The following is a 15814-nucleotide window of genomic DNA, read 5'->3' as shown; positions in this document are numbered from 1 at the left end:
ATTATCAATACAAAGAAGGGGGCAATGCAAAATCTTGCCCCCAAAAAAAGGTGGGCGGGAGGAATAAGGCAGAGAAATACCGAGAACAATTTATCACAGAATCCAGGTGGTCATTTCAGAAAATTGTATGGTACTCCCACAAACTGCATGAAGGTCTCTCTGAAATGGAAGCAGAATGTCTGGAGGAAAGATCTAGAGGGGAAAAAGGCAAAGCAATTAGATGGAGGAATCATGATGGGAGAAAGCAAGAAAAATATATGTGCTCAATGGACAGTATCGCTATTTCCTGCTGTGTGAAGGTTTACCACGGGTGTGGAGGACATATCTGAGAAAGTCCCTCAGAATTTAGGGAAAAGGAGACAAAGGGTTGAAAGGACGAGAGTAACAATAAGTGAGATTTCAGAAATGCTGGCCAGAAAATGCAGAGCTGTGTGACACCAGTTAGCATTGCTGAGCTAAAGGCACAGAAGGCTCATGGGAGGCAGGAATAAGTAGCCCTGATTCAAGAAAACCCAAAAACAAGAGCCTCAAATCTACGTAGCCTGGTGAGAAGATTAGCCCCCTGAGATAAATACAAAATCCCGTAAATATGCAGAGGTGAAACAATGGGGTTGTTTCATATTAATAAAAATTAACCTAGCCTTCATCTTCTTTCCAGCACACTAAATGACAGAAGATAATTTGGTAGCATCTATAGAGTCTCAAGAAGAAAAGGATGTGATCCAGGAATGTTCCATATTTGTTCCAGTGAACATTCACGTATGCAGTGAACAGGATGATATCCCTGGATATGCAAAGGAGACAAAATATATTATCTGCAGTCCCTCCTTGAAAAACTTCTTCAAGACACATTTGCAAACTGAGTAATGAAACACAAGAGCTCAGAATTAGATGGTCACGATATAGAAGGACTCACAGTGAGCAGTGATAACAATTAAAGAAGAGATAAACTTCTATGTCACCATTATGGTTATAAAAAGGAATTAAAGCCTGAAATTCATTCAGGATACAAAATGCTTATAATATATAAAATAATAGTGTCATAACTATGAGCTGGATCCCAAAACTTCAAAGAATTATTAAAAAAGACTGGGAAGTACATGAGGCGGTGTGTGGAAAAGAAAAATAAAGTGCTGAGCTCGTTGTCTTACAGAGGGCCTATGAATTTCATCCTTGTAATGTGTTTATAGATTTTAGTTTTCTTTAGGTGTACATGTATTTTCTATTTTTTCTAACCCAGATAAGTATTTACTTGATTAATAAAGAAACAGTAGAAGCTAAAGAAGCTAACAAAAAATAAATAAAATTCCCTGAGACGAATTTGACCTGAAATTTTGAATATCTACATGGGCTCTAGTCTCAAAGGAGCCCTCTCTTTTATTCATGTCTTTGGAAAAATGATACAGAGAGAGGTTAGAGTGGAAGTGGAACCCTACTGTGGCTAATGTCACTGACAATGTTGAGATCTGGCTGTCCCACGTTTTCCTGGGATGAAGGGGGAAGGAGGAGAAGTGACAAGGGATGAGCTCAAGCTTCTCCATAGTCTTGCAAAGCTGTAAGGATGTTTCAACCTCCGTGTGACCCAGGAACACTCCATGGAGTTCAGGATTCACTTATAGTAGAAGAATGAGGGTCTCACTATTTTCTCTGGAGGAGAGCAGTGGGTGTATGACCTCAGAAATATTATTTTTACCTTTCTTGATCTTTGCTTCCTCATCTGGAAAGTGGGGGCAATAGGTTTATCTCAAAGGTCCCTTAGAGGATTTCAACACATTGGGTACATAAAGCATCTAATGTAGCAAGAGAAAGTGTAGGTGTTTAATTGATGCATACCTTTACCTTCCCAGCACTTCAATATTTCTGTCAACCTAAACTTTGAGGGAAAGATGAGCAGTCTCATTCCAGTCTTTGTAGGCTGGTGATCTGGAGAGTTCTGATGTGTCTCTGGGAAGGTTAGGAGGGGGCTACCAAGGAGATGGAGGACAAGGTCAAGGTAGAGAGGCTAGGATCTCACTCTGTGCCTTGCCCTGACGGCCACTGTAGTTGGCAGTTTCTTTCTCTTGACACAACTCCAAACTGCCTATGAAACATGTTCTGAGAGAAATCCTTCCCCACTTACATTTCCAATGAGGAAGGTATTGCTGTTGGATTCAGTAACTATCATTCCTAAATCTCTTTCTCTAGAAGGAAAAGTTGCTTGCAGTTAATCCATTTTGAACACAGAATGGTGAGAAACTCAGGCTATTTATAGCTACCTATTCTTTTGGTTGCAAAAGATGAGCACTTCTTGGGAAGATGGTACTTCCCTAATTCAGGCTCTTGCAGCCTAGAAAGGGAAACTCCTTTGATGAATCATTGACCAAGGCCAGGGCTTGGCCAACCTTGGTCTTTCAAAACCCATTCTCTGGTACTGTATTCTCTAGGAAGTCTTCCTGAATCTCCCCCATAGCTGGGTTATTTAATATCAACTCCACCTTGTTCCCTGATTGCTTCTACATTCTCCTCTGCATGGGAGAAACTAGCCTGGAAGCACTTTCCCTAGAATTTTGCCGACAGGGGTTAGGATTAGATTCTGCTAAGGAGAGGCGCTGGTATGGTGTTTTGAAGGCCGAGGAGAAGGAGAAGTTCTTATTTGCTGCAGCAGCCGTCAAAGAGTAGGTGTCAGTACATGTGGGATGTTGCCAGAGGCTTCCTCGCACTCATTTTCTTGAGAATTCGCCACTTCAGCACTACTTCCTGGATTGCAGGGGTAGCAGCTTCCTGGATTCCAGCCCTTGAAGATTTCCCTACTGACATGACTCTAACCCATCCCACAACTGTTCAAACTTTTAATTCCCTGTATTAAGTTCCTTTCTTCTTGAAATACCCAGAAAGCCTCCCATCTTCCATTTCAAACTTAGAAACACCAGACCGAGTTAAGCACTCTGTTCTTGGCAGTTCTTTAGCACCTTTGACTGTTATTGCCCAAATCAACAGCTCGGAGGTTGAGTCCACGGACTGTGGAGTAAAGCAGAAACTTTCACAGCATCTTCAGCTGCTGAGACAGGCCAAAGGCGTTTTAAAAAAAAAAAAAAAAAAACCTAATTGGGAAAAGAACTTGTAAAAGAATAGATACATGTATATGTATAACTGAATCACTTTGCTGTACACCTGAAACTAACACAACATTGTTAACCAACTATACTCCAATATAAAATAAAAAGTTAAAAAATATATATATATATTCATGATAGAAAAGACATTCAGATTTTTCCCTCTCTTTATGTTAACCAAATAAAAATATTTTTTTGTTAAAAAAAAAAACGTGAGTGTGGGACTTCCCTGGCAGTCCAGTGGTTAAGACTGCGCTTCCATTGCAGGGGTCACAGGTTCCTCCCTGGTAAGGAAACTAAGATCCCGCATGCCCCATGGCATGGCCAAAAAAATTTTTTAAAATGTGAGGGCAAATCAAGAGCCGCCGCAGCTAACTCTGGCATGGAAGTTTTCAACAGTATTTGTAGAATTAACAGAGTACTATGAATATAGAATGGGGACCTAAACCCATGAAATCAGTAGTAGTAAATTCACAGACCCCGATGAGTCATTTCGGTATCACAGGGTTAACCACTCAGATACACTGTGGCTCTTCGTGATTGGCCTCTTAGAGTGTTGGTTTTTTCTTTGTTTAGGATACAACAAATTTATCTACCAGTGGAAAACCAATAAGTTTCCCAACCGCCTGCCACTTGACAACCACATTATTCTGGTTTTGCAGAACTTGACACCACTCACTAGCATAAAGAAAGGTGGAAGGAATTTGGTAAAAGATGATCCCTGGTCTGCCTTAGAATATGAGGTCCTCCTTCTTTCAGCTGTTCTTGCCATTTTACACCACTTCATCTTGGAGATCTGGGGAGGAAAATGACAGGCGTCAATCATCCTCAGATAAAATACCACATATACCCTAAAGCAGGGGCAGGCAAACTTTTTTGGCCTACAGTTGGATTATAAGACCTTCAACCTTCTTTGCAGACGCTCACTCACGCAATGCCTATTTCTGCTCAGAATTACAGTTCTGACTCCCTACTCCTGCCATCCACGCTCTTTAATGGAGGAAGACACCCTGTTTCTGGTTATTCAGGCTCCTTGTAAGTCCCTCACTCACAAAGGCTGAGCACCTGAGCATATGGGCCTAATTTGAGGAGTGCACAAAGCCTACCTGTTTGGTACCTGCAGAAGCCATGGTGAATGCTGTTCCTCTGCAGACAACTGATTCCTTTCCCTGTATTCCAACTTCCACTCTCCCTCACTGCTTTTCTCTTGTTATGGAGGTATCTTTAAAGAATCTTAACTACAGGTACATTTTTAGCTGTATAGTTCATTAGTGTTAAGTATATTCACATTGTTGTGTAACTAATCTCCAGAACTCTTTTCATCTTGCAAAACTGAAACTCTGAACCCATTATACAATAACTCTCTATGCCCCCTCCTCCTAGGCTCTGGCAACTACCATCCTACTTTCTGTTTCTGTGAATTTGACTACTTTAGATACCTCATATAAGTGGAATCATAAAGTATTTGTCTTTTTGTGACTGGCTTATTTCACTTAGCATAATATCCTCAAGGTTCATCCACGTTGTATCAGAATTTCCTTCTTTCTTAAGGCTGAGTAATATTCTATTGTACGTAGAGAACATTTCATCCACTGATGGACATTAGGGTTGCTTCTACCTTTTAGCTATTGTGAATAATGCTGCTACGAGATATACAGATATCTCTTGGAGATCCTGCTTTCAATTCTCTTGGGTATACACCCAAAAGTGGAATTGTTCACAACAGCTTTGCAATGAACCACAGCCTGTCACAGAAGAGTTTATTTCAATGATGTTCATGAAAGCTGAACTTTAGAATTGGTTGGCCATTAGAAAAAAAAGTGGGACATCAAAAGCACAGGCAACAAAAGAAAAAATAGGGAAAGCCATTTTTTGAATGCCTGCAATAGAAGAGTTTGGCCTCAGATGACTAGCTGCACAAAATATGCTCTTCAGGGCACAATTCGGGTATGAGTAATGTCTACCTTTACAAGGTCAAAAATAGATTATCGTCCAGAGCCTCCATGAAGATGGACAGCATGTTGATGGCAATGTTTTCATGCTTTAGGACCAACACATCTGGTCTCAAATATAAGAAGAAATTATTGCAGCAACAATATATAGTTTCCAGATGTAAAGATCAAAAAATTTATAATCGTGTTTTTATATTTCTGAGGAATGCCTATACTGTTTCTCACAGCAGCTGCACCATTTTACATTCCCACCAACAGTTCCAATTTCTCTACACTTCCAGTTTCCTCACTTTTTATTTTCTGGGGTGTGTGTGTGTGTTTGTGTTTTAATAGTAGCTATGGTTCTCCATTTCTCATAATTTAAAAAAAATGGAATCACACAATTTGGGAAACTGCAATTTTTCCCTTTAATATCATGAACATATTTTAAAGTCAACAGATATTCATTTATAATAGAATTTCCGATGTCTGCATAGTTTTCTGCTCCATCACTTGCTTACTGGGCAACCCTGGCCAAGTTACTCAACCTCTCTCTGCCTCAATTGTAAAATGGTGTAATGAACAATTTAAGAGACCTTAGGACAATGTTGTGAGGATTAAATGAGAAGAACCTATAATGGCACGTTGTCAGCAATCAATACATGTTAGCTATGATTATCAATACTTTTATTATTGTTTGCCCACTGCATTGGTGGATGTAAGTAATTCTTTATTGACCTTCAGGTTGCTTCTGGTTTTTCACTTACATGGACATTAGCTACATAGTTGCAGTCATTTCTTCTTTTAAAAACCATCCAAACAGGTCCCTCTTTTCAGGGATTAGTTGACTGAAGGAGAAACTCCAGCCCAGCTGAGACCCAGCCTCTATTCTTGGCTTTCTCAGAACAGCTTTTGGTCACGTAGAGCAGGCCTCCTCACCCCTTCCAGAAATACATTGCTCTGGCCTTGGTTTTTAAACAAGCCCTCTCATAATTCATTGCCAAGGTATCTCACCTGCAGATCTGTGGACCTGAAGTTTTTCTGGGGGCTCGGCATAATGATGCATGGCCCGGAGAAAGCTTAGTCAAATATTTACATGGAGGAATGTGGCATTTCCTACCCTGGTGCTCTGATTACCATCAGAGTCTTATCTTTCCCCATAAAAGGAAGTGTGGACATGTATTAAGTTGTCAACACTAGAAAAATATAAGGTCTGGAATAGAGGGCCTGGGAGACTTCTTGATGTTCTTCTATGTAATAACATCTGAGGGTAAGAAGGAGATTCAGCTGGAAGAGGGGGCTTGTGGTGTTGGGGGGTTTTTGAGGCTGGGAAATCTATGAGGTCAGGTATAATTTGGTGGATAGTGCATCTGCCTTCTCGTTAAACTCAGGGGTTTTTGAGTGGTCAGAAGGGAAGATGAGAACACCCATTGTTCTCATCAAAGGGAAGGAAATGCTAATTGCCAAGACTGACCCCCATCTGAAGCATCTCAGTGAAAGACACACACATCAGAGAAGCCTTCTTCTCTGAAATGAAGCCGAGTATTACGTGGGGAGAGCGTGAGTTTAGAGGCCAGGCAGAACTGGAGCGAAATTCTGCCTCTGACGCTCTAAACCTCCATTACTCAGCAGGTCACAAAACCCCTCTGAGCCCATATCTTCTTGTCTGTAAGCTAGAGACAGCATGCCCTAACATACAGGTTTCACATAAAGATTAAATGAGATGATACGTCTGAAGTTCCAGTGTGATGGTTTGCTATAGGCGATAAAGAGTGACCACACCAAGTTGATAAATTCCCAGCTAAATGCAGAGAAACTGGGTGGTTTTGAATTTTGGGCACTCTGTAACATGGACAAACACCCGACTTTTATTAGCTTTTTTCTTGGTTTTTTTTTTTTAATTAATTAATTTATTTATTTATTTATTTTTGGCTGTGTTGGGTCTTCGTTTCTGTACGAGGGCTTTCCCTAGTTGCAGCGAGCGGGGGCCACTCTTCATCGCGGTGCGCGGGCCTCTCACTGTCGCGGCCTCTCTTGCTGTGGAGCACAGGCTCCAGATGCGCAGGCTCAGTAGTTGTGGCTCACGGGCCCAGTTGCTCCACGGCACGTGGGATCTTCCCAGACCAGGGCTCGAACCCGTGTCCCCTGCATTGGCAGGCAGATTCTCAACCACTGCGCCACCAGAGAAGCCCTTAGCTTTTTTCTTAATACTGAAAATAGGACTTCTAGGAGTTGAAGGACTCCAAGTTGGAAAGTATCAATCTAGACCAACATGATCACACACAAGCCTCACTATGAAATACTCATCTTAGCCCGAACTTAAAGACATCATCCCAACACACCCAGCATAATTCACTCATCCATCCATTCATTCTACCAGCACTTACTGAGGGTTTACTGTGCTCCAGAAGCTGCTGCAGGCACTGAGAATCCCAGATTGGAGGAGACTCAGTCCTTGCCTTTTGGATGACCCTAGTCTAGTGGAGGAGAGAAAACTCTAAATCAACCATTTCATGTCATAAACTGACAATGTGAGTAACATGCATAGTTATAGAGGCGTCCCCAGGGGCAGCAGACAATGAAGTTTTAGAATTGGAAGGACATTTAGAAGCCGACCAGTCCAAACCTTACTGATGTGTGGATTCGGCCACCATGGTCTCCCAGCTTTGTTTTCATCATCTCTAATCTCAAGGGTTTCACGGCCCACCCACCTGCACTCCCAGCCCCAGGCAGCCTTTGGGCAGCTCTGACAGTTTGAAAGTTTTTCCTTAGGTTGAGTCAGTATTTGTCTCCTGGTAACCGTCACACAGCTCCGTGGAGTTAATCCCATTCTTTCGCATGACAACCCTTCAGATACTGGAAGTCAGCTCACAGGCGACAGGCAAGTAGGGATAATCTTAGCCTCGCATCGCACAGGGGAATACTGGGCAGTCCAGGGACGCATCTGACCTCAAGAAGGGACTCTATTCGAGGCTGAAGACATGGTAGGAGTGTCTCACTTTGGATTTATTTGGATTTTAACTACTAGCCTTAATAATTTCACTGGACTTTATAAAGCACTTTAGTATACATTATTCCGCAGTGACCTCACATTGACCTGGTGAGACAGTTCGGCATGATTTATTATTTCCGTTTTGTTCATAAATAAAACAAGACTCTGAGAGGTGGTGTGCTCAAGGTCACACAGATAGCATCTGGTTGAATTGGTCTTCTCCCTTCCATACAAGTGGTCCTGCATACATTTAGTCCTTCCCATAATCTACCTGTGGTCTCCCCCTAGATTTGTCTTCTTAAAATATTGACTACATTGTATCACTCCCTTTATCAAAAATCCTCAGCAATTCCTCTTACGTTCCAGGGTTAACCTCCAAGCCCTTAGAATGACGTTCAAGGCTCTCAAAATTGTCGACTTGCTGGGAGTGTCAGGGATAGCGCGATGGGTGGATGAAATACCAATATACATTATCACTACAGTGATAGTTCAGCAAGAAATATATACAAAGGGCATCTGGAGAACACACAGGAGCAAGGTGAAGGTCACAGGGGGATTGCAGGAGTTAGGGATGCCTGGGATGGACTTTAAATACATGCATACCAGTAGAAGGTCAACAGGAGCAAAGAGGACTTGGAGGAGAGAAAGCCTGGCGGCTGTATGCAGGGCACCATAAAGAATTTGCCGGACAGGTAGGTACAAGGCTGGACTCAGAGAAAGATTAGGCTCTACGGGAGGCAGGGCCGCTTCCTGTCAGCTGTCAGATTAGGGGCTTTGGACATTATCCTGCAAACTTCGATGCGAAGTATAGGATTAAAGCAGGCCAGTGGCAAGTGCGTTTGGTGGCCCTGGCTAGGAGGGGGGACTGGAGTCCGAAGTCGATGGGATGGACGGGAGCCAGTCTGGCTAGAGATGACATAAGGAAACTGTTGCCATGAATCAGGGGAGTAAAGATAAAGGGCAGAGGAGGTCATCACAGGAAGAGGAAGCGTTTTCACATATTTTAGGAGAGAAAAGCAAACAAATCCGGTGACTGGGTGCTTGTGGAGATAAGGAGAGGGAGAAGTTAGGCTGCTAATATGCTCTCAGGAGCTTCCAGGTTGGGAGGAAGATAATGGCGCTACTCACTGCTATTGCCACACCTGCCCTAGACTTCAAGGGAGTGCTGCAGGAAGGAGGTGTGTAGTACCCACTTGTAGGTACGCTAATTTACTTAGGCTAGTAACAAAGAGCTCCCTCTCATCTTGGTGGGGTGGCCAAGACATCTGGCCAGTCACTTACACCCCCGTTCCCTCTCCTCCCCAGGTATCCTGCGGGACTTGATTTCCTACGGTTAGGTGTGGCCACGCGACAGGGCCCTGATATTCAGGCCTGGCCTGGGCAGTACTCCTCCACATTTTATCCTTTCTGCCAACTTGAGGCAGAAGAACCTGATGGAGACTTGAGAGGGAATGAAGGTCCCTGTACTGTGTGCAGAAGAGATCTGGCCGCCAGCCAGGAACACCCATTTTAGACATGAGTGAACAAAAAGTAAATTCCTCTCATGTTTGAGCCATTGTGCATAGAATTTCTTTGTTACAGCAGTTAGTCCCACCTAAGCAATGCACCTTTCCTGTTTCCTACCTCATCTGGGTAGGAAAGAAGGGGGCGTTTAGTACATAACTATTTGTGCCGGTCACTGCACTCAATAGATTTATGTACATTGCCCCCTTTAATCCTATAAGTGCTCTGAGATGTTTAAACACTCCAGTTGTGCAGAAGAAAGGAAAAATCCCTGAAATGTATTGCTTTTGCTTAAGGTTATACCGTGTTCCCTTAGAGACGCCCGTGAGGCTGTGCAAAGCAGATTTTTTCCACTGTTTTTGAATTTTGTTTTCTTTTTCAGCTTTATTGAGATACAGCTGACATATAACGTTGTGTAAGTTTAAGATGCACAACGTGATGATTCACTATGTGGGTATATTGTGAAGTGATTACTACAATAAGATGACCTCAAATAGTTACCTTTTTTGGTGTGTGTGGTGAGAACTTTCAAGATCTACTCTCCTCCAACTTCCAAGTAAACAACACGGTATTGTTAACTATAGTCATCACACTGCATATTACATCCTAAGAACTTATTCATCTCACAACTGGAACTTTGTACCCTTTGAACACCTACAGTTTCTTAGGAAATTCCTTGTCTCTATGTTTCCTACCATGCTTAGAAAGTAGGATCATGATCAAGAAGAATAGAAGGTGGAAGAGGAAGAGAAGGAGAAAAAAAGTTAATCAGTTGAACCCTTCATTTGTTGAGGTCTAACATCTGTAAATATCAGCTGTATTACAGAGCATGTGCGTGGGGTTGAGCATGTATGTTCACAAGGACTAAAGCCATTACCGATGAGTGCTTTTGAAAGCAATGCCGTCCTTCTGTTGGCCCGGTTTTCATATCCTTTCCTTCCATTTTGGGTCTCTATGCTTTAGTCACTCTGGTCTCCTTTCAGTTCCTCAAACAAATCCTGCTCCTTCTTGACTCCACGACTTTGCAAGTGCTGTTTCCTTTGCCTGGGGTATCACTACCCTCATTCAGTTGGCTAACTTGTACTCATCCTTCTGCTTTCCCTTTAAGCATCATTTTCTCAGGGAAGCCCTCTTTGACCCCGAGATTGCGGCATGTCCCTTGATAGCACTAGTTGCATCCTAAACTCCTGTGGGGCACTCATCAGAATTTTGATTCCATGATCACTTTCACAGTTTGGTGATTGGTAGTCCAGTCTTTCCCAGTAGACTATCAGCTCCATGAGGGCAGAGATGGAGTCTCTCTGGTTGGTTTCTCTATCCCCAGAACCTAGTTAGAATGCCAGGCACATAGCATTCACTCCATAAATTTTGGGTGAATGTGAAAAAAAAAGAAGATTTTTCTCTTAGTAAAATAATCAAAAGCAAACCTAAAGAAAGGCTAGTCTTCCAAATGGCTTTCTGGGAAACATACTACACATGCGAAATTCTGAAATGAATCAGGCTACTTAGTAATTTGAGACTGACTTAAATCTAAACCAAGTAAGGTACTGTTCCATTTCACAAGTAAAGAGGCAGAGTGCATGAAGGTCTGACACGGATTCCCCCTGGTCGTGAGTCAGTGATGGGGGCCTCTCTCACTCTCATCTGTCCCTGCTCACTCTTGGTACTTTCTGTTGGATGCTGACTTTGATGGAGACTTGGGAGCCGTATGGCCGTGAGCCCTCGTCCTAAAGGAAAGGGGAAGAACATTAGAGGTGGAACCCTGGCTCAGCTACTGTAGGTGCTATGTGACCTTGGGCGACTCTGAGCCTCCATTTCCTAACGCGTAAAATGGAGAGAATCTACTTGTAGGGATGTTTGCAAGGCTCAAATGTGCCAATGTGGTTGGAAGTGCTTTACAGAGAGACTGGCAGTTAGCAGGTGCTCAAAAAATTTTAACTGACATCTAGCACTTTCCCAGTATTGGGGTTTATTTCAGATGCTTAGGACATGTTTCATGTGAACTAATAAGTCAGCAACTCCGTTAATAAAGAAAAGAAAGACTTTCCCTTTTGCTGGTGGATAAAAAGGCTGATTTAATTCCTCGCCCAATGACAGAGATCTGAAGACAATGATTTGATTCCCTAATCGTGAACGTGCCCCTGCTTCACAAAGTGTGAGATGCTGAGCCAGGAGCAGTGCCCTGGTGGGGCCGCACTGCACGAAGCCAGTCTTTAAAAGAGCTTGTGAGTGCTCTGCTCGTCATTAGCAGATGTGACGTGGTGAAGGAACTTGTTTCTCCAGATTCAGACAGTTTTGAGGACTTACTATGTGCCAGGTACACCCTGTGGAGCACTTTTCACATGCTGTTTTGCTTACTTCCTACCCTATTTCTGTGATGAATCTATTATCATCCCTATTTTCATGATAGGGAAATTCAGATTCAAAGCAATTAATGTGTCCTCAGTCACACAGCTAGTCAATAGCAGAGCTGGTGTTTGGACCCATGTCTGATGCCAAATCCCATGCATTTCCAGATACATTATAGTCTCTTCCTAGTAAAACACATTCCGTGGAGAGTGAAGACCAAAAGTATGGATAAGAAAACCTAGTCCGGCTTTATTATTAATAATACAAAATATTATCACCTGATAGCTTCAGAAACAACCAGTTTCCTTTGGAATGTAGTACTTTCCATTTTCTTTTATAGAAGCTCAGTGGTTCTGATTTTCTCTATTTGATGGTGCATGAAAGCCCCTGGGTAGAAGGCTGTTTAGTGGAGTGGAAAAGGGTCAGACTGGGGACTGTTTCTAGCCCTGAGCCTCTCCTCTGCGTGACTTTGGGAAATTCATTCACAATCTTTGGGCCTCATTTTTCTTATGTGTGAAGTGAGGACAATTATGCTGCTTACTCACCTATGTTTATGGATTTTGTGAGGATCTACTAAGATAATTGTTGTACAATGTTATGCAAAAGACTCCATGTTATTATTCTAAGGCAGAGTCATCACTTTGTTCCCACTTTCTCTTTGCCTACAGATTCTCTTGGCATCCAATACCTGATGAGAATTTATGGCTAGTTGGATATAACAGCAAAAGCTCTCTCCCTGTGACTTATATGCATCCTGATGTATTTCAATTTTTGCGTACAGGAAGGTTTTCTAGTTGGAGGAGATGCAATTCTATTTTGAGGTTGTGGACTCAAGGCGCCACTAAACGGAGATTCATGTGCTTTCATTGACGTAAAGTGAATCGTTCATTTGTGGACAGCCTTGCTGCCCAAACCCAATCTGTTACTGCAACCAGTGGGCTTATCTGGTGAGTCTTGTCACTGTCAGAATCAAAGCCAAATATGGCAGGGACTAATGATTTCACTGAGGTGGTCTTTCCTGTGACCACAGAAACCTGCTTTGGGGGTTTCTGTCACTATCAGAGACCCTTGATGGAATTACAGCCCCTGAGTTCATTTTTGTTCTGGTTTATTATCTGGGTAAGCTCCGTACCCAGCTCTCTTTGCCTTATCTGAGGAGCCAGAGCCAGCGGTGAGTGAGTCATAGGATCTGGCCAATTGCGTTTCCACAATTTTATTAGAATGACTGGGTAGATTAGCTCTGTAAAACATGGCATAAGTGTCTTGGGCATTCATCAGAGTCTCCCACAATTCCTAGAATAATTTTGTATTTTTTTCACAGAAGCATCTGTGGAAAGAGAGCAGGGGAGCCAGGAGACCTGAGTTGCTGGATCGTGATTCTGCTAATCCCAGGGGGTAACCTTGAGTATGGCCAGAACACTTTTGGTCGTGGCTGGTGGTATGGACAAAGTTCCGTAGAGCTCAGGGCTTGGCCAGAGAGGGGCAGGGAAAGTTTCTCTGGGGGAACATTTGAGAGTGGTGTTTTAAATTATGAACTTGATTTCACCAGGCAGACAGAGGAAAGGGCAAGGGGTTTTCAGAGAGAGGAAGCTGACTGAACAGAGCAATGCAAAGTGAAAGTCAGCAAAGGGTCTCAGGAATGGCATCTTTGACTGTGGTGAGAAGGAAGGTTGTGCTGTGGAGCCTGAAGAGGCAGGGCGTAGAAGCCAGCTCATGAAAAGTCTGGAGGACCAAGCTCAAGTGGTTGCCCTGGGCAACTGGCAACTCCCAAAGGCTGTTGAGCATGGGGAAGTGGGGAGGGAATATGATTAGAATTTTTTTTCATTAAACAGTCGACACACAATATGAGATCATTTGTTGCTCACATTAGCCCTGCATAATAAGTGAACGACCATTGATCTCCCCATTTAGCAGATGAGGAAGCTGAGGCTCGGAGAGATTAAATGTTCAAGGACACACTACTCAAGGAAAACAGAAGATAAAAATAATTCATAATTCATACTTCTGCCGGATAGGATTCCACTGAATTCTTATAAACTTCAGTTAGAGATTAGGTAACATTTGCTCTGAGGCATTACCAGGGTTTAGACATTCATCCAAGATTCTGAAATGGAAAGAGGCCAACACTGCATAAGTAAAATTCAGAGTCATTAGTAGAGATATCATTAGGCCTCTCTTTTAATCATTTCTTACTCAGAACCAACGTATCATTCTTTTCATTGGCTCTAGGGGAGGCTGGAACTTGTCTGAAGGTGGCTGTGCAACTAAAATTTTTGTAACGTTTTCTGTGTCAGCTCTGATAATGTAGAGTTCATCCACTGATGTTAGTGCCACAGTGGAGGTCTAAAAGATTCTGGGAGAGCAAAAGAGATTTTAGTCTTTACAAATACAGTAGTTGGCCCTTATCCATGGGGGATACATTCCAGGAAACCCAGTGGATGCCCTGAAACCACAGATAGTACCGAACCATACCATGTTTTTTTCCTTTATACACATAGCTATGATAAAGTTGAATTCATCAATTAGGCACAGTAAGGGATTAACAACAACAACTAATAATAAAATAGAACCATAATAAAAGTTATGTGAATGTGGCCTCTTTCTTTTTCTCTCTCAAAATAGCTTATTGTACGGTACTCACCCTTCTTCTTGTGATGTTGTGAGATGATAAAATGCCTATGATGAGAAGTGAGGTGAATGATGTAGGCATTATGACCTAGTGTTAGGATACTGTTGACCTTCTGATGATACTTCAGAAGGAGGATCATCTGCTTCGGGTGATCCTGGATCATTGAACTGTGATGATGTTGATGATTGGATGCCAGGAGCAGATGATGGTGACGGCTGGGGATCCCAGGCAGGATGGAGTGGAGTGGCACGAGATTTCATTAAGCTACTCAGAAAGGCACACAAGTTAAATATCGATTGTTTATTTCTGGAATTTTTCATTTAATATTTTTGGATCAAGTTTGGCCATGGATAACTGAAACCAAAGAAAGTAAAACCACAGATAAAGGGAACAACTGTACCTCCAGAGAGGGTGATCCTTTTACACATACTTGCAGATGAACTCAAAGAATCCACTTGCTTGGCTCAAGTTTAACAAGGGTTACAATGTTGCATCTCAGGGCAGGAAAGAGTAGGACAATGAAAGAACTGGAATTTTTTTTCCCTGAGTTGTATTTCTAAGGATCATAAAAATGAATTCCTGCTTTTGGGCATGGCACTGGGTATTGGCCAGTCAGGGTTGAGGTACTCACTCTCAACTCACAAGTATAAACTTTGGGAAGTCACTTACCTACCATGAATCTCAGTTTACACAACTTTAAGGTAGATTTAATATCCCCTTCCGTATAGAGGTATTGTGAGAATGCAGTTTGCAAACATACATCTGGAGTGGGTCCAAAGTACTTATAAAAAATTATGTAAATTTGGAATTAGTTCTTTTCCTCAGGTCCTGGATGTTTTTATTGGTTTTTGTTCTCCATTAGATTTTACTACAGTGACTCTAATTTTCTTTTGTCTCCTAGATTCCTCTCCAGTGGCTTGTGACACTGCTTCAGGAAGACTTCCCCAACACCTGAAGAATTTCTGTGTTCCTTTTCCCAGTCTGGGATGTCTACTTACCATATTGCCAGCTTCTGGACCTGTTGTATCTGGGATGCGGGCGGAACCAAAGGCAGGTATCCTTCAAGGCATCCAGATATAAAAATAAGTACATTGGGCTTCCCTGGTGGCGCAGTGGTTGAGGATCTGCCTGCCGGTGCAGGGGACACGGGTTCGAGCCCTGGTCTGGGAGGATCCCGCGTGCCGTGGAGCAACTGGGCCCATGAGCCACAACTACTGAGCCTGTGCATCTGGAGCCTGTGCTCCGCAACGAGAGAGGCCGTGACGGTGAGAGGCCCGTGCACCGCGATGAGGAGTGGCCCCCGCTCGCCGCGGCTGGG

At 42.8% G+C, this 15814-nt stretch overlaps 1 long non-coding RNA gene across 11 annotated transcripts in view; it reads left to right on the top strand.

Annotated features, from left to right (window-relative positions):
- LOC118883392 overlaps positions 1-15544 on the top strand; it is a 378475-nt gene extending 362931 nt beyond the window's left edge. For 8 of the 11 annotated variants that reach the window (XR_005017008.1, XR_005017011.1, XR_005017000.1 and 5 more), the window contains one exon: positions 659-3072. This is a non-coding gene — a long non-coding RNA (uncharacterized LOC118883392). Of the gene's footprint in view, positions 1-658; positions 3074-15397 lie in introns of those variants that run through there. The other 3 variants (XR_005017010.1, XR_005017009.1, XR_005017002.1) reach the window with 2 other exon arrangements.
- Positions 15545-15814: the final 270 nt, after the last annotated feature.

Source organism: Balaenoptera musculus, chromosome 17, assembly GCF_009873245.2.
Source record: "Balaenoptera musculus isolate JJ_BM4_2016_0621 chromosome 17, mBalMus1.pri.v3, whole genome shotgun sequence".
NCBI lineage: Eukaryota > Metazoa > Chordata > Mammalia > Artiodactyla > Balaenopteridae > Balaenoptera > Balaenoptera musculus.
This window is presented reverse-complemented; position numbering and strand designations above follow the sequence as displayed.